Source organism: Kogia breviceps, chromosome 3, assembly GCF_026419965.1.
Source record: "Kogia breviceps isolate mKogBre1 chromosome 3, mKogBre1 haplotype 1, whole genome shotgun sequence".
Lineage (NCBI taxonomy): Eukaryota > Metazoa > Chordata > Mammalia > Artiodactyla > Physeteridae > Kogia > Kogia breviceps.
In genome coordinates this window covers 187,687,028-187,708,314 of record NC_081312.1, presented here as the reverse complement: position 1 = coordinate 187,708,314, position 21,287 = coordinate 187,687,028, and the positions used below count along the sequence as shown (strand labels likewise).

Genomic DNA, 21,287 nt, shown 5'->3' with positions numbered 1-21,287 from the left:
GTACAAATTTAAAAATTTAGTAGGTATTTTGAGACAGTTCACAGGTTAAAAAAATCATTTGTGATTCAGAAAATTTTTCCTAAGTTTTTGCTGTGAACATTTAAATGAGATTTTACCTCTTCCCTAGGATCTTATTATGTAACTTCTATATTTATTCACATATTTACCTTGTTAAAAGTTAGCATCAGTGGTGTTACCCTTCAGCTGTTCCTTTGCCTCAAGTACTTTGTGGTAGGTGGGAAGGCTGAGAAAAAAGTTAACAAACTCTTAACTGTTTTCACATTTAATGTGGCCAAAATTTACCAAAATAATCAGATTTCATGTCTAAAGGATGCATTGAGGGTTAAACCAATTTCGCTGAGGCAATTAATCTCTATTTTTCCCTGCTATAAGATCTAAAATTGTTTAATAGATAACGTGTTCGAAATAAATACACTCTATTGATTGTGCTTTTGTAAACTTCTAAGGAAACTCGGTAGAGTCTCGCATGGCTTTCTGATTTTCAGCTTCTCAATATTTTGCTTATTTCAAAAAAAAAAAAAATTCTGCATCTTCTGGTCCTCTTTTTTGCCTCCTAGGGTAGAAGTCAACTCTCCTCAGTGTGGTGAGATATTAGAAACTTTGGCCTCCTCTGTATATAATTGCCGGGTTGAGGAAATTAATAATGGTCAGGAGATTGCATTGAGATGGAATGTTTGGATGGTTATTGAACGGGAGGGGATTATAGTTCTCCACTGAATATAGTATAGCTTTGTGCTACTTACACAGATAACCTGTATTTTTGTAAGTAACAGCAGATGGGTTTGGTTATTTAGGGTTACAAGTTCTTGGACAGAATTACTTAAACTATTAACGTTTTTAATTTTGTGGATAAATTTTCATAGTGTATGTGTAGTCAGGATGATTCTATTAGCAACCACTCTTCTGTAGCGGAGTTCATTTCAAATGTTAGCTCTTAGAAGTCAGTACTATTTGCACCATATTTTGTTTTATCTTTAAAATTTTGATGACTGTGACTAAATAGGATGTGGCATCTCATCTCCTTATGGATAAGTATCCCAGGTTCTCTTCTAGTGATTATGATCTGATTAATCTATCATGTATCCCCAAATCCAGGAAGGAGGTCATTTTAAGTACTCTAGGAAACTTGACTTCTGTAAATGCTTTCATACATTTACAGTGAACCATGCCTGGTAAATTCTTTTACAGGTGAAATAATCCCAAGAACATTTTGTTGCTCATTCATTCAGCAAACATTGGGCATCTGCTGTGTGTCAGCAGTTGTGTGGTATTCCTGGAAGTAATGCTAAGATGTGATCCTGGCCTTGAAGCTATTCTTAAAGGCGCTGACTCTGGAGAGCTGGTGGTGGTAGTCTAGCTGCTTGCTTTTTTTTGTACTTTTTCTTTCTTCATTTTGATTTTAGTTTTCCTTCCTGTGTGTAGTCCAGATATCTCTTGTTTGCTTTTAGTTTCCTTTTTATTTGCATCTGCTTGCTGATGGTTCTTTAGCTCCATTTGTAAAGAAACTTATTTTTCTGATCTAGTCACTTGATCAGTTAAACCCCACTTTCTGATTTGCTTTTTTTAGCTGTTTGCTTTTCTTTCTCTGGAGGCTTTTAACTAATACTAACTTCAACCCTGACTGTCTCTCTCATATACCTGGCTACCATATTACTTTACACTAGGTGGGAATAATACCATAAAATCAGATCTACATTCTTGAGCTCAGAGTGCATCTTTGATGTTAATTCTGTGTTTTAAAGATGTGAAGTGGTGATTCTTCCCTCAGTTAATACTGATATATTTAGTCATTATACTTTGACTCCAGGTGTGGCTTTTTTCCCCTTGCTAATGAGAGTTTGAAACTGAGATTTTAAAGGGAATATGTAATTTTATTACAGGCATTTTTATTCCCTGAGGTTTTTATCTTTAAATAAATATGAATTCAAATATATTTAGATAAATGTTCACATAACAGTCAAAACCATTATCCAAAGTGAAATGCAAGTGAGTTGGATTATCTGTGCTCTCAGCATTTGTAAGTAACAACTTAGTGTAAGAACAGGTTACTGTATTTACTGAACTAATTTCAAATTGATTTTTATTTTAGGATTTAAAAACATCTAATAATTTAAATAAGTATCTAATTTAAGGATGTGTGTACCCTCCCCCTGCAAAAAAAAAATGGGGCTTTACTGGCATCTGTCCACATAACAGCATATTTTCTTTTAGTAATTTACTAGATTTCTTCCATGGCACCTTGCATTTCCTAGAAAAGTGCCAATTCAGAGTAATATATAAAATGACTTTAAGGTATATCACAAAAAGTCAGAAAGCAGGGATTGAGGAGGATCACTCAGAAATCTGCAGCTAAAAAAGACTTATTGCAGCTTAGTATGTGCAGTTAAAAGAATTAGAGGTTTTCATCCCGTAGGATTTATGAAAGGGAATGTAGATTATCTGTCATAATTAAGGGAAATTATGTGACATTATAACTTACCTAGAAGGTTGTTTAACTTGGTGGGATAAGTTATTTTTATATATTCCCTGATCTATCAGCATAATATCTTTTGTTTAAAAATAACCAAAAACAAGAATCTTAAGGTACACTGGATTTGTTTTTATAGCTTAGACATGTTTTTAAAGGTGCAGCTTACATCCCCCCACCTCAGAAGTATGACAGTACAATACTGGTTGAACTTGTACTTCTGTGGAAGTTTAAAACTCTTTCCATTTCGTTAAAGTATGTTTTTCTTTAACGAAACTAGTTCTGAGGATAATTTTACCAAGTAACTTTAAGAATGTTGATGGTACAAATGAGTTTAGGATGAAGGATATCTTTACAAGGCTTCTGTAAAGCTAAAGCTGTTCCACAAAACTTCAGCCTCTTGGGGGTTGTCCCATTTTCCTCATCATCCCTCTAAGAATTAACTGTCAGAGACATATTGTTAGAAACGTCTTTTGGGGGGAGATAGCTTAGCTCAATTGGTTAATTGAAAAATACTCTATCGGTTCACTGATTTGTGGGACTTACAGTGATTTTGCATAGCTTTTTAGTTAGCATTCAAATACCTTTGAGTACAAAGGAAAAATTGCCCTTAGTGGTTACATTTCTAAAGATTTTAAACTTTCTAACTGCATAATGAAAGCTTTTATTTATTTATTTATTGTCATTTAGCTATATCTGGAGAAATTTGGAAATGTATTTAATATAGTTGTCAAATGACAGTTACTGTAACATTTGAAGGAACTGTTCAGTTGGGAGTATTTGGGGATAATTGGTGGTGTTATAGTTACTAAAGTATAATTTAGTGGTGTTTTAGTGTTGTCACATTAAATAATAGACTGATAATTGCATAGTATGGTCTTACAGTTATTCATATAACTTTACATTTGGAATAAAACGAAATATGCTGTGCATTTGTAATGTTAGAAAGTACTATAAAAATGAACAGTCTCATTTGATCCTCATTGACCTTGGAAGGTAGATAGTACAGATAGTATCCTGGTATTACAGTTTATAGATGAGGGAAGATTTACTTTTATGAAAGGAACCCATAGTGACAGATTGGTCTAGAAATTAGTCCTCTCTACTCTGGTAACTTGTGTACGCTGTTGGAGATGAAACATTCAGGCATATTTGAACTTTATTTGGTGGGTGTTTATTATATTATAAATCAGTATAAAGATGACTTGTATCTTAATGCTTTGGATACATCTTAACGAATTATAGTAGGGTATCAACATCAGGGCATTGACAGTGGTACTGTGTGTGTGTGTGTGTGTGTGTGTGTGTGTGTGTGTGTGTGTGTGTGTGTTTGGTGTGTTTGTGTGTAGTTCTAGACCAGATGATCATGTTAGTGTACTTTTAAAAATAAGTTTTAATGGGAAAGCTTGCCAATTTTACTAGGAAGAAGCCAGTTTTCTCAAGTTAACCCCTCGTATACAGAGGCTTGTTTTCAAAGCAACTTGGAAATTTCATACAGAATCTAAAATTTACTGATACTTGAATTAAGTGTTTTTCTGTCTAGTGAAAATAGATAAGTATTACCTATTTTTATTGGTCCAGTGTATGTGTAGTAAGGTAATAAACTAGGCAGATAGGTTTGCATTGGGTTTCCATAGGTCAGTTAAAGATCACAAGAAATACGTATTCCATTTCAAGAGGAACAGAGTAGCGTTGGTGGATAATCAGTTTTACTATTTCATTTCCTTTTAGGAATTTTAGGAAATACATGCTCTAAACATTTGTGCATGTGTTTGAACACATACCATGTCATTTGTCTTGTAGTCATTACATTTTAACGTGTTTGTTATTCTTAAAAAGGTGGTTATGTATTTATGGTAGGATGGATTTCAATTTCACAATCAAATATTTTGGAGTGGTTCACTGTGATCTTTTAAGGCAGTCTCAGTTGAACTGTTTTAGTTGTGCAAGATGTATTTAAAGTTCTTGGTGTAACATACTTAGGATTTCTGGTCCATAATTCACAAAAAATTTATATATTCTAGGTTGTCTTCCTCTCGAGGCTCTGTTTGTCTTATTCTGTCGTGCAGAATGGTTTTGATTTATGTAGTGAACCATTTTGTTTTGATGCTGGAAAGAGTGGAGCTAGCAATGAGCTGGGGTATCTTGGTAGAGATTCTGTACCTGGGACCACATCTGTACCTGGACTCTGCTTCTGCGACTCTGTGCTAAGAACTGGAGATATTGTTTGTCAGTCATTTCAAAACCAGTTATTTAGGGCTTGAAAATATATCCTGTGAAGACTCTCCTTTTTATGATTTATATGATGCTTCATAATCTTGAAAGCCCTTTTACATTGTTTTTCACTTGGTCCCATAACCCATTGAATTAGTCTGATTAGGATTATTTCTGTTTTACTGATGAACATATAATCTAATTATTTAGCTTACTATTGTTGAAAGTAAAAAGCAAGTCTTTTTGCTACACATAAAACCTTATCTCTACCTTAAAGTTGTACTCCAGCTGTAAACACTTAGTACAAATCTTCCTGGACTTACAGTGGGGTTACATCTCGATAAACCCATCAAAAGTTGAAAATATCGTAAGTTGGACATGCATTTAATACACGTAACCTACCTTAAATGTGCTCAGAACCCTCACATGAGCAAAATTATTTTGGGTGAAATCGTCTAACACAAAGCGTGCTTTCCAGTGAAGTGTCGAGTGTCGCGTGTCACTTACTGACTGCTGCACTGAGGGTGGAAAGCAGGATGGCCCTAAGTGTCGGGGTGGCTCGCCTTCTAGTCACGTGGCTGGCTGGGCGCTCCGATCCCGAGGGCGTACCCTACCGCATGTGGTTCGCCTGGGAGAAGGCAGAATTCAGAATGGCAAGTGTGGTTCCATTGCCTGCCTGTTGGCTTCCGCCCCATTGTAAGGTCAACGGGTCCTAAGTCGAACTGTGGTAAGTCTGGGACCCTCTGTACTTAAAACTGTTGTTCCCTCCCCCTCCTACCTGGGCTCCGCAGGAGCCTCTTGAATGGTGTCCCACATCTTTTATGCTTCACACAGCACGTAGCCAGAGTGGTCCAGTGAAAACGACAGCTTACATCCCTGTCGTGCTTGAGACCCTCCCTTGACTGTGTTACTTACCGAGGCCTGTAGTAAACCCTGTGTAATCTGGTGTCTGGGTACTTCTTCGGCCTCTTCCCCTTGTTTGTGCTGCTCTGTCCATACTGGCCTTGCAGCAGGTTTGTTCTTGTCTCAAGAGTTCTGCATGTTATGCTCCCCGTTTCTGGGATGTTCACCTTTCTGTATGTCCCCCTGGTGCCGTCTCTCCAGTAGGGTGTCCGCTGAAGTGCCACCCTCGCCCAGAGGCCTTACCTGCCGTTCCGGTCACTCAGACAGCCGTCCTGTCATCACCTGTCCTTCCCACTGCTTTGTTCTTTCGTGACCTGATGTTTCCGCCTTCTCGTCATTGTGTTACAGCACGTGTTCCTGGAAGTTGCCGTGCCATGCATAGTGCACCCCAGGGTTTATGGGGGGGGGCGTGGGTGGGGCACAGGACTCCAAGAACACAGTCGGCGGCACGTTAGGAGGAGGGGGAGCCTTGCGAAGATCTTGCGCAACTTTGTTAAACGGTCAAGGAGTACACAATGCAGTAGATGCGGCATTTTACCTTGACGAGGACCTGAAGTTAGCAGCTTGTGGAAGGGTTGCAGTTTGTGAGTTACTGTGAAGTGATGGAAGGGGGGGGTTATCTGAAATAACCCTTTGAAAATTGTCACTGACTGTGGATGGATGTGACCCATAACCCGGACGCTGAGCTGGGGTAGCTGGCGGGTATTAGAGGCATATGTGTCTGTGCCATGAATCCCCGTGTAGCTTGGTCCAGCTGGGTGCAGCTCGTGTTTCTCCCGGGTGAAATTGCTTGTAGGTAAGTGGGGAAATCTGTGTCATGCTCAGGTAGTTTCCTGATAAATCAATAGTGCTCAAACAAATTTGCATTTTTCGAAAAAAAGTGTTATAGCAGGACTGATGGTTTTGCTTGTCCTCTGGAATATACTCCACCAGAACAGGGAGTAAATTTGTTGATGACTTTATCCCCTTGGATCCCTGTTGCCTAGAACAGTGCCTAACACCTTGGCAGATTTTAGTAAATAGGTAGATGAGAGACTGTTGTGATTGTCAAGATTGAAAGCGACATGAAATTGTGGTTTTCTGCAATAGTGTTTCTCAGACGTGCATGTATATGCTGAACATCTGGGGATCTTGCTAAAATGCATTTTCTAGTTCAGCAGTTCTGGGGTAGGGCCCAAGGGTCTGCCTTTTTAACAAGATCCCAGATGTTGCCATGTTGTTGGCTACACGTGAGTGACGGGTAGTAGAGCAGCACTGCCCAGTAGAAACAAAGTGAGCCACAAAGGCAAGTTTTCTAGTAGCACCGTTGAAGTGAGCTTTAGTATATTTTATATAACCTGACGTATCCAAGATATTCTCATTTCAGCATGCACTGGATGTTTTAAAAACTATGAAGATTTTTTTTATAATCCTTTTTTTGTGCAAAGTCTGAAATCTGGTATTTTACGCTGATAGCCTATTTCAGTTGGGACCGGCCACATTTCCTGTGCCTAATTGCCACATGTGGTTCATGGCTGCTGGATTGTACAGCACAGTTCCGGAGAGTACGGTCACCCTGTTGACCTATTTAGCTTAACACGTTTTCCTGTTTTTCTAAAGAAATTCTCTATCCGCTTGATTTCTGAAACAGCATCTTTATGCCAGGCAGGATTGGAGTTAATGAATGGGCCCTTGAACTGTATAGTGCTGCTTGTACTACAATTTTTCTTTGTCAGTACGAGTTTATTCTAGAAGAACTAGAAAATGCAGAGAAGGGGGAAAATGAAATCACCTCAGATCCTGTTGGTAGTTTTCATAGGACTCATTCTCGTGCCATAACATAGGAGAAGGATCCTGTACATGGCCTTTGCAGTTTTTATTAAAAATGGTTTCATATCATGGGGTTATTTGGCTCGTCTTTAGTATATTTTCAGTGGATTCAGTAGACACTTGGTGTTGGCAGTATCAGTCTGAGAGGACTGACCAGACATACTCTTAGTTAGTGCTCAGAGAGTGTGAATACTTATCTCTTACCCTTAACTAATGGGTGGAGCCATCTTTCAGTTAGATTTGTGTGTTCGTGCAGTCGCTGATACAGGTAGCTGGGTGCTGACTTCAGGCATGTCACTCGCTCTGTGTTTTTGTGTCCACTCCCTAGGATTGCTGTGGGGTTGAATGAAAATTACAAACCTTGGAACACCTGTGAAGCATCTAGCCAAGTGCTCAGACTGTGACATAGTCCGTTACTATGTTTATTCTCATTCCTGTGACTAATGAGCAGGTGGTGTCAGACCAGCAAAACCCCAGAGTCTCAGGCTACTGCTTCTTTCTCCCCTAGGGAGGATCATCCCGGGTATTGCACTTGCCAGGTGAGGAGTCTGATCGGTGAGAGTTACACGCAGGGACTGCACGGCCATGCTAGCGTGTTACCTGCTCACATCCAGAGCTCTGCAGTTGAGAGAGTTTTAGGATCGATGGAAGGGTAAACCAAAACACACATTTAGGGTAATTTCCCCCAATTTGGCTGTCTGTTGAAATCACGTAGGGAGCTTCTAGAGCTACAGGTTCCTGACTCCATCTGAATTATCATCAGTCAGAGCAGTGGGGGGCGGGTGGGGAGGGGAGGGGAGAAAACTGAATTTTTAAATAAACACTGGTTTAATGTAGATACATGCAGACTGTAGGCCTAGGGAGAGTATGCACAAGAGGAGGAACTCTGAGATGGACATGAAGGAATGTGAATTTTCTCGTTAGGAGTCTAGAAGTCATAGTGGTTGTTTGCCAGGTACTGTGTGCTTTCTTGAGTTTCAGAGAACTTTCTTCTCTGTCACCTTCTTTTCTGATGCACAGACAATAGTATAATTTGTATACAGTTATGCATTAAATAGCTCAGTTAGCATCCTGTGGCATCTAATGTAATAGCCATTGCTTTGGAGTAGAACTAATGCTGGGAGGTAGAGGAGTTTTTAACCAGTATTAGCAGCCAGGCCAGCAGGGTATGTTCGGGTCCCATCTGAAGCTGCCGCTCTCACTTGGATCGAGTGTCTCCGGCACACACACCCGCGTTCCCGTGCAGTCAGGCTTTCCTGAGACAGCCCAGTTCTAAGCTTCATTCGGTGGTGGTTTCTGCGGAGAACAGAACCTTGACCCGAGGTGGCGTGCGCAGGCTGACCTCAGGTGCTAGCAGACCGTCTTCCTGCACTTGACCCTGAGGCGCAGAGCGGGCCTTTGGACGGTGTGGGGTTAGGGTGTCAGGCAGCAGCCCCCGTAGCCGGTCTGTGTATGACTTCACAGTCGAGCGTCCTTACCCGCAGCTCTGCGTTTCAGATTCAACGAAGTTCAGCTTGTGTAGTGCTGTGAAATGTGTATATTGGGGAAGAAATCTACCTGGAAGTGGACCAATGCAATTCAAACCTGTGTTGGTCAAGGGTCAACTATAATTGCATTTTGAAGGAAACTTAGGATGAGCATGTTTGATGTATTTAGATAGTGCTAGTCTTTTGGTTTAATCTCTGATTACTTATGCATTGTATGACGGTGTGCCCGAAGAGCATGGCGTTGTGTTGGCATCTTCTGAAGGGTTTTGACCTGTACTGCACCCAGAGAACTCATCCTTTGTGGTAGCCAAAAAGCAATGCGAGTAAAAGATGTTATTTTGGAATATTTTGGCTCAGATGAGAAGATCATGGTAAATATTTCTGCATTTAATAATGCATTTGCGAAGACTAAGTTTCCAGACTCTTCCAACTTCATAAAAGTATGTGCTGGTGGATTATGAAAACACTCATTGAAGCCCTGGGGAAAACATGGGAGTTAGAACACAGTAAGATAGGCTGTTAGAAGTGGTGTTCTCTACTGTCCCACAGCCTTTTCTGTGACGATGTGTCGCTGCTGCCAGTTGGCTCCTTAGCAGGGTTTGAAAGCATTCGTATTTAATACTCTATGCACAGAGATGAATCTCGTTTATCGTGGGATATTTAAGTTATAAAGAATATTCTTAAGGGTTAAGTCACAAGGCTGTACTGTCTAAAGCTGTAGACCAACCTCAGTTTTGTATTTTTGTGTAATTATGGTAGTTCCTTTGTAATGTAACTTAAATGTTAGTGTTGATTATTTTGCAAAAGTAGACGCAAGGTACTTGGTCCCTCCAGATTTCCTCGTCAGTTTGATTTGGGCTAGATTTATTTTTATTTTATTTTTTTAAAAAAATTATTTATTTATTTTTGGCTGCGTTGGGTCTTTATTTCCATGCATGGGCTTTCTCCAGTTGCGGCTAGCGGGGGCCACTCTTCATTGCGGTGTACGGGCCTCTCACTGTCGTGGTCTCTCCTGTTCCGGAGCACAGGCTCAGTGGCCACGGCTCACGGGCCCAGCCGCTCCGCGGCACGTGGGATCTTCCTGGACCGGGGCACGAACCCGCGTCCCCTGCGTCCCCTGCGTCGGCAGGCGGACTCGCAACCACCGCGCCCCCGGGGAAGCCCCTGGGCTAGATTGATTTATTATTACCTTGACAAGGAGTTGGGTGAGTCCCTGATACTGACTCTCATAAAATAGGGATGTTCTTGATCTTGGGAAGAACAGGTTTTTAAGTGTAGCACTCATTTTAGTATTTAAATGTCAAACTGTTATTTTTAGTGCAGAGATAGGGAATTACTGTTTAATTTATGTATTAGTTGATTTTCATTTTCATTAAGTATGGTCTCCTTAGAGCAGGAGAACTACTGGTGGCTCTTCCTGCTCGCTGTTCAGTTGGACTTTTGTCAGCACCGTGTCGTTATTAGCTCGGGATGACACACCGTTCACGACTTCCCCTCGTGTCCTTGCACATGGGCACGCTGTACAGTTAGGCTTTGAGGTTGTCCTTTTGTGTGCTGATGCGGGGCCCGTTAGCCAACCTTAGTTTATATAAAGCCGTGTATTGTTAGCACTGCTTGTTGTACTATAGATTTGAGGTGATTAGGATTTGGATTAAGGTGGTAGAAGTAGAATTTAAAGAGGATTGCAGTTGATATGCATGTTTTGAGGGCAAAACAGATTTCTGGTGTCAAATCTAGATAGATAGGTTTGGATGTGTGTTTGTCATTGGGGGACCTCTTTATTGCTCTTACAATCTTCTTTGGGAACCGTATCAAAACTTCACTAATATAGAAACTTCTGGTTCCTACTTTGATAATGTAGAATGGATTGACATGTAAATTTTGTAAACTTTGCTGCTTTGTTCATATTACATAGATTTTAATGTAGAGTGATTTCATTTTAATTCAGGCCTAAAGGTGATTTCAGTTTTGATTTTCCTTTTTTTTTTTTTAAGTCCAGGAGTATTTAGAAGTGTGCCTTCAAATTTCTAAATGAATGTTGTAAATTGGTATTTTAAAAATTATTTGGCTTTTTGTTATTCTAATTTTATTGGCCTTCTGGAATTAAGATTTTTTTCTCGTTATCTCAGAATACTTTAATTACAGCAGATATTTTTGATATGTTTAAAAATAATGTATTTTTCTCTTCGGTACAAAGAACTGTTTAGATCAAGTTCTTTAATTCTGTCGTCCATTACTGCGTAATAGAAATTCTTTTATTCTTAATGTTTACTTGATCTGTTTTCTGACAGGTGAGAAAGTTTTCCAGCATGATAGTTGATTTCACTTCTTTTTTTTTTTTTTTTTTTTTTTTTTTTTTTTTTTTTTTTTTTTTTTTTGCGGTACGCGGGCCTCTCACTGCTGTGGCCTCTCCCGTTGCGGAGCACAGGCTCCGGACGCGCAGGCTCAGTGGCCTTGGCTCACGGGCCCAGCCGCTCCGCGGCATGTGGGATCTTCCCGGACCGGGGCACAAACCCGTGTCTCCTGCATCGGCGGGCGGATTCTCAACCACTGCGCCACCAGGGAAGCCCACTTCTTATTTTTTAACAGCATTTTTTTCTTTATGTTTACATAAAGATTCATAACTATTATTTTTTAACGGGTGGTAATATGAGGCTTTGCTATGCCCAAACATGTCTTCATTTTGTTTCTATACATGGAGAATGATCTTTTGGCTACATTAAAATCATTTTTCCTTGAATCTTTTAAATTTTTATTTAATTTTTTTTGAAGCTACTTCTAAATTGATTACTATTCATAGTTGCAGATGAGAAGTCCACGTCAAACCTAGTTCTTTTTTATAGGTAGCTTAACCCGTTACGATGCGTGTGTCTCACTTTACTCTTTTCTCCCACCCCCAGCTTGAGAGTCTAGGATTTCTCCTTCACCAGTCTCTCCTTGTTAAGTGTGGTCCTTTTTTTTTTTTTTCCTGCTTAGGGCTGTTTTAGTCCGAGGATAACCCTTAGAAATTAGAAAGGGTCATTCCCTCTCTCCTCCTCCTGCCACCCTCCCCCTCTTTTTAAAAAATTATTTCTGACTCTTCTCCTTTTGGGGTTTGTGTTAGATGTGTTTTGGTTCTGTTCTTCTTGTCTCTTGCTTAGTAAAAAGTAGGTGTTTGGGGCTTCCCTGGTGGCGCAGTGGTTGAGAGTCCGCCTGCCAATGCAGGGGACGCGGGTTCGTGCCCCAGTCCAGGGGAATCCCACATGCCGTGGAGTGGTTGGGCCCGTGAGCCATGGCTGCTGAGCCTGTGCTCCGCAACGGGAGAGGCCACAGTGGTGAGAGGCCCGCGTACCGCAAAAAAAAAAAAAAAAAGGTAGGTGTTTGGATACTTTTTGAATGAGAGTACATTGTACTCTGGGGAGAAGAATCCCATGGCAGGTTCTCCTGGTGCCATAATTACAGTGAAAGCTGTGTTCATTTTGTCTACCTGTTGAAAGTTTTATTTTGGATGATTTAATTTTTGAATAACTTATTGTAATTTGATGACTCTGATTCAGTAGAAATACTCTTGAGATTTTATATTATATTCTAGTTTTTCCCATGTCAAATATGTGTCCTCAGAAAGTTTTCTGTCTGGGTTTGGTTTATCTCTTCCATGTTACTGGTCTCCTCGTACGTTTGCTGTTTGAAGTTGTCCATTCATATCTGGGAAGGAGAGTCTAGGTTAGGTAGCCACTGTATCAAAGAACGTTTGTGTAGTTGACAGTGTTCAGTATCTGAGCTCTCCAATATGGTAGCCACTAGCCACGTGTGCCTATTGAATACTTGAAATGTGGCTAATGCAACTAAGAAGTTTCAGTGGTTTTTTTTTGTTTTTTTGGGGTTTTTTTTTGTGTGTGTGTGTGTGTGTGTGTGTGTGCTGTACGCGGGCCTCTCACTGCTGTGGCCTCTCCTGCTGCAGAGCACAGGCTCCAAACGCGCAGGCTCAGCGGCCATGGCTCACGGGCCCAGCCGCTCCGCGGCATGTGGGATCCTCCCGGACCAGGGCACGAACCCGTATCCCCTGCATCAGCAGGCGGACTCTCAACCACTGCGCCACCAGGGAAGCCCAGTTTCAGTGTTTTATTTATTTATTTTTTTTTTGGTGGTACGCGGGCCTCTCACTGTTGTGGCCTCTCCCGTTGCGGGGCACAGGCTCCGGACGCGCAGGCTCAGCGGCCATGGCTCACGGGCCCAGCCGCTCCGCGGCATGTGGGATCTTCCCGGACCAGGGCACGAACCCGTATCCCCTGCATCGGCAGGCGGATTCTCAACCACTGCGCCACCAGGGAAGCCCTCAGTGTTTTAAAGTTTAAATTTAGCCCATTGCTGTTATGGTGTCTTCTTTCTGTAATATTGAGATTTCTCTTTTCGCAGTTGCTAATAATCTCTTGGTTGCCAAGTCCACTGAAAACCTTCCAGTCTTTCTTTTGCTTGAGTCCTTTGAAGTGATTTCTCCTTCCTTATTGGTAGTTTTTTGGTTTTTCATTATGCTGTCTTTCCTTTCCGTGCTGCTGTTACAAGCTCTTCCTGAGCTCTGAGTCTCATTTATCTGTACTGACACATTAGTGTTTTCTGCGGCATTCTGTCCTTGCTGTGTGTGCACCCTCTCTTTGGATTTCTACGTCCGCCCGCCTTTTTGCTCATTAGGCATGTTTCATGTGACGTTCCTAACTTGAGTCTTCTCTGTCTTGGTTAATACTGAGAAAGTTATCCTTGATTCCTTTTCCTTTCCTTTCCTCCTGTGTTCAGGAGGAATCCTAGACCTCGTGGAGGCTCTAAATCTAAGCACATTACATACGAGCAACACGACTGTGCAGACCTGGGAGTTTTCCTCCCTGCTTCCTCATACGCCTCCCTGGGTGGTCTTCCTGCCACAGGGGACACTGAGGTGAAAAGAAACTGCTGTTATGTTCACGCTGGAAAGTTGGCATCTCAGAATAGAGTTTCTGCTTGTAAACGTAGCTAGAAAATGTGAAGAACTGAAAATCTTTCGAGTCACCGTGGCCAAGAGTCCAAACTTTTCTCAGCCCTCCCCCTTCTTTCTCTCTACTACAGTCGCATAGAAACTACTTGCCCGGTCCTAGAACATCATATGCTTTTGTCCGCCTTGTATGTGTTTTTCACAGCCAAAACTGTCCTCTCACTACTCCTACCCCACCTTGTTTTTCTTGGCAAACCTCTTAATCCTTCAGGATCCCAGTTCTTGTATTGTATGAAGCCTTCCTTGAACCTATTTCTCCTACAGTTCCTGTCCAGTGAATTGTAATTGTTCCCATAAGTGGTTTGTCTACTCTAAGCTCTTAGAAGGCAGAGACTGTGTTTTAATTTTAATTGTATCAGGGCCTGGCATATAAATGTAGGTGCTCAGTACTGTTAAACTTACATGCCATTTTACATATCTGGTACATGTGAGAAACGGGTGAGTGGTAGTAAACCTCAGTTTGTTTTCAGGTGCATTTACTATTCTAGAATTCTTAGGTTGGATTGAAGTTGCTTTTGTACTGTTTGTGAAGGAAGAAAACAGTTTATTCACATTTTTGGGAAACTATCTAAATCAACTTAAAAAAAATTGTGTATAGAGCTTCCCTGGTAGTGCAGTGGTTGAGAGTCCGCCTGCCGATGCAGGGGACGTGGGTTCGTGCCCCGGTCCGGGAAGATCCCACGTGCCGCGGAGCGGCTGGGCCCGTGAGCCGTGGCCGCTGCGCCTGCGCGTCCGGAGCCTGTGCTCCGCAATGGGAGAGGCCCGCGTACTGCCCAAAAAAAAAAAAAAAAAATTGTGTATAGTAATTGGTATGTTAATTCCAACACATTATTGCCAGTTCTTTTAAGTCACCTTCATAGTTAGACTGCTATCATTTGCCTTATGATAAACTATAATATACTATATTTCATTTGAATAATGACATTTAAAACTTTACAGACTCTTTATTAATGTTTTTAATGTTCCTTTTGTAAATCGTTTCTCAAATCCTTTTAAATTCATGCACCACTGACTATTTAAGGAGATCTTACAGTTGTAAGGTGAGTTTTTGTTCTTTTGTAGGGCTTTTTTTTGGTTGTTGGGCTTTTTTTTTTTTTTTTCCCAGATTTCCTTGTATTTGAATATTCAATAAGGTTTTTCAAGCTGACTGAAATGAAGAATTTCCCAGAAATTCTCACATGTGGTGCTCCATTTCTTTCACCCTTGAGAATTACTGCTCTAATTATTTTTAATTAGTGATTCATTGTGTTGTGATTTTATTCCTAAGAGTGACTAAAATGTTAACTGAAGATCATTTTTTATCAGCAAAAAAAAAGAATGCGACCATAACATGGCATACTTTGGCTCTTGACAGTAAAATTACGACTTTTAAAAGTAAATTCATTTAAAGATCATAGACTATTTCAGTCCAGCAGTGGCTCAGTTGAAATCTTTTGGGGTTGAATTCACATCTTGTTGAAAATCAAGAGCCATAGTAACAGATCAATCTTAATTTCTCTTAAGTCCCATTTTGTTTTTGATCTGAAACAGTGTTAACCAAACAATATTAGCCAACTTTTCTCCTACCTTAGTTACCAGTATTTTCACTGAATTATTAGTTATTTTTAATAGTCAAACACATCTTAAACGATTAAAGAATTGGCCTCAGATATTTGAGTGAATATACTCTAGGCTCTCAAAGGAGGAGTACTTAAGGTAGGTGTAAGAGTTTTCATCATTGGAGACTCCTTAAGGTGAATGCTTTTAAGGTTCCTATCTTCTTTTCTGTATGTGTGTATTCTAGTGTTTATTGTCTTTTTAAAGATCATCACATAATTGATCACCTTTCCAATTTTTTCTCTCACTGTTTATTCGTAAGGATATGTGTGGTTTTTAAAAAGCTATCTTCTGGCTTAAAAGCACCAATTTATTTTTGTGATGTTGGAAAAGTGTATCATCCTGCTTTCTCCTCTGTCAGGTGGAGAAGATCAGGCTTGTTGGTCAGAGTGGTGCCTAAGTTGGGTTTGTTAGCCGTCTCTTTTTGGACATACTAGATATTACCTCTCTGTAACCTTTCAGTATCACTAAGACCGCTGTCAGCGGAGGAAGGCCAGGAAGCATGTGGGGACCTTCTGTTTTGTGTTCTGCAGTGTTATTTCAGAAGGCGCTCATTGGGTGGCATTTGGGTTTTTAATACACATATCAAAGCATCGTGTTAAAGAACTACTACCAAGTAAAATCTGAAACCTAAAAAAAAGAAAACGTTGAATCATAGAGCCAGAACTCTTTGAATATTGACTGGATTCTAATTGTAAGGAAGTTCCTTTTTTGGGGTTTGGATATGTGGATATCTTTTGGATGGCATGCTGTTAAGAGATAGAGAGCATTGTTAACTTGGTAACAAGGATTGAGGTGAGAACATTGTGAGGTGAAGGGGCACCAGGCTTGAGGTCTGGATGTTGTCGTTTCTGTTTGCTGCTGCTTAGCTTTTTGACTGTGGGCAAATCTTGTAATTTTTTGACTGCTTGCTTTTTCCTTCCCCTTTTTTAAGCAAGGTTGAATTTGATAATCTCCAAGGTCCTGTCCAAATAAATGGCTTGAAATGTGTGCAGGAGAACCTTCTGAATTTTTGTGCTTTAATTTATGCTTTCAAATATTTGCTGTGTGTCTGTCCTGCCATTGCATGGTAACCAAAACTCTCTCCCTGCCAGAAGTGTATGTACGGCTTTTTTTGTTTGTGTGGGGACCTTCGGAATACTTCTCTCCAGTGTTCATGTTGTATCTTCATCACTGTATATAGAGAAGGATACACCAGCATGATAGCTTCCTCTGCCTTCATTAAGTTTACGTTGGGAAATAAGGCCTGAGACTTTCAAGACTATTATAAACAGAAGCCCTAAAGTTTTCACTGCATGGTATATACTTTAAAAATCATTTTTGTTTATGTAAAAAAGTGATTTAGTTTGTGACTCTGTCAATACAGCTTCCAATTTAAGTCTTTAAGTTGCCCACTAACGATAGTGTTCATTTTTTTGCTTTGTCAGGAAATAATCATTTTGACTCTCGAGATGCCGAGTATTAAATATTTTAAACTTACTCTGTTGGTCAAATACCATTTTCTGGTGGATTTACTTTTAAAAAGGGAAGAGGGCTTCCCTGGTGGCGCAGTGGTTGAGAATCCGCCTGCCGATGCAGGAGACACGGGTTCGTGCCCCGGTCCGGGAGGATCCCACGTGCCGCGGAGCGGCTGGGCCTGTGAGCCATGGCCGCTGCGCCTGCGCGTCCGGAGCCTGTGCTCCGCAATGGGAGAGGCCACAACAGTGAGAGGCCCGCATACCGCAAAAAAATAAATAAATAAATAAAAATAAAAAGGGAAGAAATACTGATTTCATATTTCAGAAATTCTTGTGTATTCTTTATTCTTTGTATTCTTTGTTTTATGTATTCTAGTGTATGTTCTTTTGGACATATGGCTTTTTCTTGTTTTTACTTAATAGATGAGATACTTACAAAATTATAAAACAAAGGTGTCATGAAATTATATAGAGCGCCATTTAAGGTTAAGGGAAGAGTCATTACTGGTTTTTTAAGTTTAAAGTATGTACGTAGAGTGTACATGTTAATGCCTAAATTTGGCGATTTGTTTTTGGTGAAAATGAATTTTTCAAAATGCATATAATCTAGCATGGGTAAGTATTTTTTTGTAATGCTGTGTTAGCTTAACTGTGTAATGGAATAAGCATTGAGGTGTGGGTGAAATATCCTGGGTGTCCATTTAACTGCATCTTGGTTTCCTTTCCTTTGCTTCGCTCTTGACTTTCTTAATGCTGTTATCCTCCCTTACCCCCAATATCCACTTACTGACTCGCTTAGATCTTGCCTCTGAAATAGCCTTGAATCTTGCTCATCTTTTTCTAGCTGGGATCGTGATCCCCCTCTTGCCTAAATTAAAGCAGTGGGTCTGCTGTCCCCTCCTCCCCCCCGTTCATTAGCCACGCTGCAGCCACAAGCACCTGCTAAGAAAAGCACATTTGCTCACGTTCTTTATGAAAAAATATTTGTCTCCCCAGCGCCCTTCAGGTAAAGCACAAATGTTTCAGCGAACACCTTGCTGCACCTCTCTGTGTCTAGCCCTCCTGTAGTTCTCTGAAGCTAATTGAGATCTGTCACACAGGGGTAACTTACACGTGCTGTTTCTTTCTAGAATACTGTCTCTCCCCCACTCCCCTTTGCCCCGGTAATTCCTTCCTGTTTTTCAGGCTTCAATTTAGAGGTCGCTTCTCTAACCTCCCAATCTCCAGTCTAGGTTAGTTAGCACGTCTGTTACCTCAGGAAACACTTTATTCATGATGGTTATATTGTAGTGTCCCAAACTGAGCTGCTCATTTTCCCCTCTCAAACCTGCTTTTCCCAGTCGTCTGCATTTTGATAAGCAGAAACTATAGCCTCTCAGCTGCTCAGACCAATAATCTTGAGCCTCCTAACCGGTTTTTCTGCTTTCCTACCTTCTGACTCTTCAGTTTATTCTCAGGGCAGCAGACCCTCTCGAATGTCCTTAACAATGGCCCGCAGGTCCCGTGTGTGATTTGTGACTGCAGCATTGTTACCTCTCTGACATTCTGTCTCTAGATCCTCCTCTCGACTTGCTGAGATTACAGCACTGACTTCCTTGACTCTCCTCGAGCACGCTAGGCACCCTCCTGCCTCACGGTCTGCCTGCCTTCCTACTGGGTATCTCGGATAGCTTCAGTCAACCACTTAGCTCGTTTGACAATGATACCTAAAAATGTGCCGTTCACAATAATTGCTAAGGAGTAATAACACTGAGTGAATTGAAACGGGATAGTCGAAAGGATGACAGGGACATCTGTGGCTCTCCCCCAGGGCAGCAACAGACTCTGTTTGAATGCTTGGCTCCTCGTGGATCTTCTCCCCTCAGAGGACTGAAGAGCTAATCTTAGACTAAATCCGGTGCATTTACTTAGGTCTACAGAGGGTTTTTTGAACAAAAAGTGAACATATACAATGAAATATACTGCCAGTAATTTTAAGTCTTGTCAGTTTTTCTGTGTTCTTCAGAATATACTTAAGTATGTTTCAGAGAAATCTGTTTGTCATATTTTAGAGAAGCGTTCTGTTGGTTTTTTTTTCAATGGCCAGAAACATGTATCATTGTTTTTCAGACTGTGGTCCAGGGACCATTTGCCCCAGAATCACTTGGGTTGTTTAAAATGCCATTCAGTTCCACCTGAGTCAGAACCTCTGGGTGCTGAGACCTGAATGTCAGCAAATTTAACCTGCAGGTTGGTGCACATAAAAGTTGGACGACCACTGCGCTGTGCTGTATGAATGATGGAGTCCCATGGTGAATCCCATGGCATGTTAGTGGCAGAAAGTCTGGGGGAAGCTTTAACTTGAAATCTTTCAACACTTAAAAATGTTTTAATTTAAATATATTTAAAACTTTAAAGAACTCTAAGTTAAAACTTGGATACTAAGCAAACATGAGCCCTTTAAGTCTGTGGAAGTATCCTTCATTTTCTCCTGGAAGCAAGTGTGACAAACTTTGGGGCTGAATAGGATCCAGTTGGAGTCGTCAGCCCTCACACGCCTTCTGATTCTTAATGACATTTTGTCTCTAGTGTCTCACACTAGAGAACTTTGGAATAACCTGTGATTCAAACAGTGTGTTGGAGTCATATGGACAGTGTAAAGATTTTTACAAACCTCTGCTTTCTAGGCAAATGTCTCTTCTGTCTTAGTGCTTTCGTTGCATCAGAAAATTTCAGGCATTTGTTACAGTAATTGTGGACTGTTTTACACTAGCACTCAGCTTTTGGCTTGGATGTGAATGGGTTATTTTGGGTTGTAGAAGACTGTTTCCTGCCTGCCAGCAGTAGTTTCCTTAAATGAAAACTTCACATTTTTGTCATTAAATGTATAACAGTTTTAAGATGGAGATTGTCCTAAACATTTGAGACTGTAATTGCATAAGTCAATATTATTTAACTTGAAACAGTCTTTTTCTAATAAAAACACGTGGTTATCTATACCCTGAGGTGTTCAGAAATTAACTTGAGTACCTGTGTTATCAATTAATAAACTCTTGGGTAGCCGTCCTCAACCTTTGTGGCACCAGGGACAGGTTTCCCACGGGGCGGGGGAGGGGAGCGATGGGGGGCGGCAGACTGGGGGTTGAGGACCCCGCTCTGAGGCATAACTTAATGCATTTTCAGTGCCAGTAAAAATCACATTGAGGCAATGTAACAACAGTATTATCAAACTGTATTAATGTTATATGTTATCATTACCTATATTAAGGATATGAGATTTAGCAAGCTTGGGTCTTTAGAGACGAAACTTCTGTGAAATTATTTTTCCTCATTTTTTTTCCTGCTGCCGCTTACTTTGTTCTCCAGTGTTGTGCACAACAAACTACCTTGATAAATATTTATTTGGCTGTGTCGGATATTAGTTGCGGCACATGGGATCTTCATTGCTGCACACGGGATCTTTAGTTGTGGCGTACAGACTCTTAGTTGCAGCATGTGAGATCTAGTTCCCTGATCAGGGTTCAAACCCGGGCCCCCTGCATTGGGAGTGCGGAGCCTTAGCCACTGGACCACCAGGGAAGTCCCTATAAATATAAATTGTGAGAAGTTTTATGTAAGTGAACCGACCTAGGTAAGTTCACGGTTTTCCATTTTTCCTGGCTCACGTTACTGCACTTTACTGTGTCAGGGACTGCAATTGCTGATAATTAGTGAAGGCAAGTAAGATAATGATTTTGCTTCAGAATCAGTAAAATCTGGTGTGCTCAAGGAGTTCAGGGAATCCGTCCCACGGTGGGGCTGTCCTGGGGAATAAAGACACTGTACAAAGAGTAGAACATAATTTTTATACACTGTAGGCTTTTTAGTTGATACAATAGGCAGGCACCTAGAAGTCAAAGGTTGATTAGAAGTGAAAGGTGAGAAGATAACAGAAAACTATAGAGTGAAGAATGTGTAGTAGTACACATCCACCAAGGTGAATTTATTGATACAACAGGTGGAACGTGTAAGGTAGAAAACCTTTGGGGGAGCATGATATTTCCCTGAGACACTGGTAGAGTACACGTAAATATATGAGCACCTCCTATGTGCCAGGCACTGTGGATATTGCAGGTAGTTAAATCTGCCCTCAAAAAGCTCACACTCTCTTGGGAGAGAGAGATAATAAACTGATAATATATGAGTTAGAGAAAAGCACTGCCTTGCAGAAAAATAGAGCTGAATAAGAGGAAATAAGATAATCTTGGGAAGTTGGGGCTGCTTGATGGAAATGTTGGAAGTACGGGAGGTAGGCATATGAATATAGGATGAAGGAAGTACATTCTAGAAGGTAAGGGTCAAGGCCTTCTGGT

The 21,287-nt window shown here is 40.8% G+C and overlaps 1 protein-coding gene across 4 annotated transcripts in view; it reads left to right on the top strand.

Annotated features, from left to right (window-relative positions):
* The window catches only part of WAC (WW domain containing adaptor with coiled-coil), an 84,627-nt gene that overhangs the window by 3,250 nt on the left and 60,090 nt on the right, over positions 1-21,287 (top strand). The window lies entirely within an intron of this gene.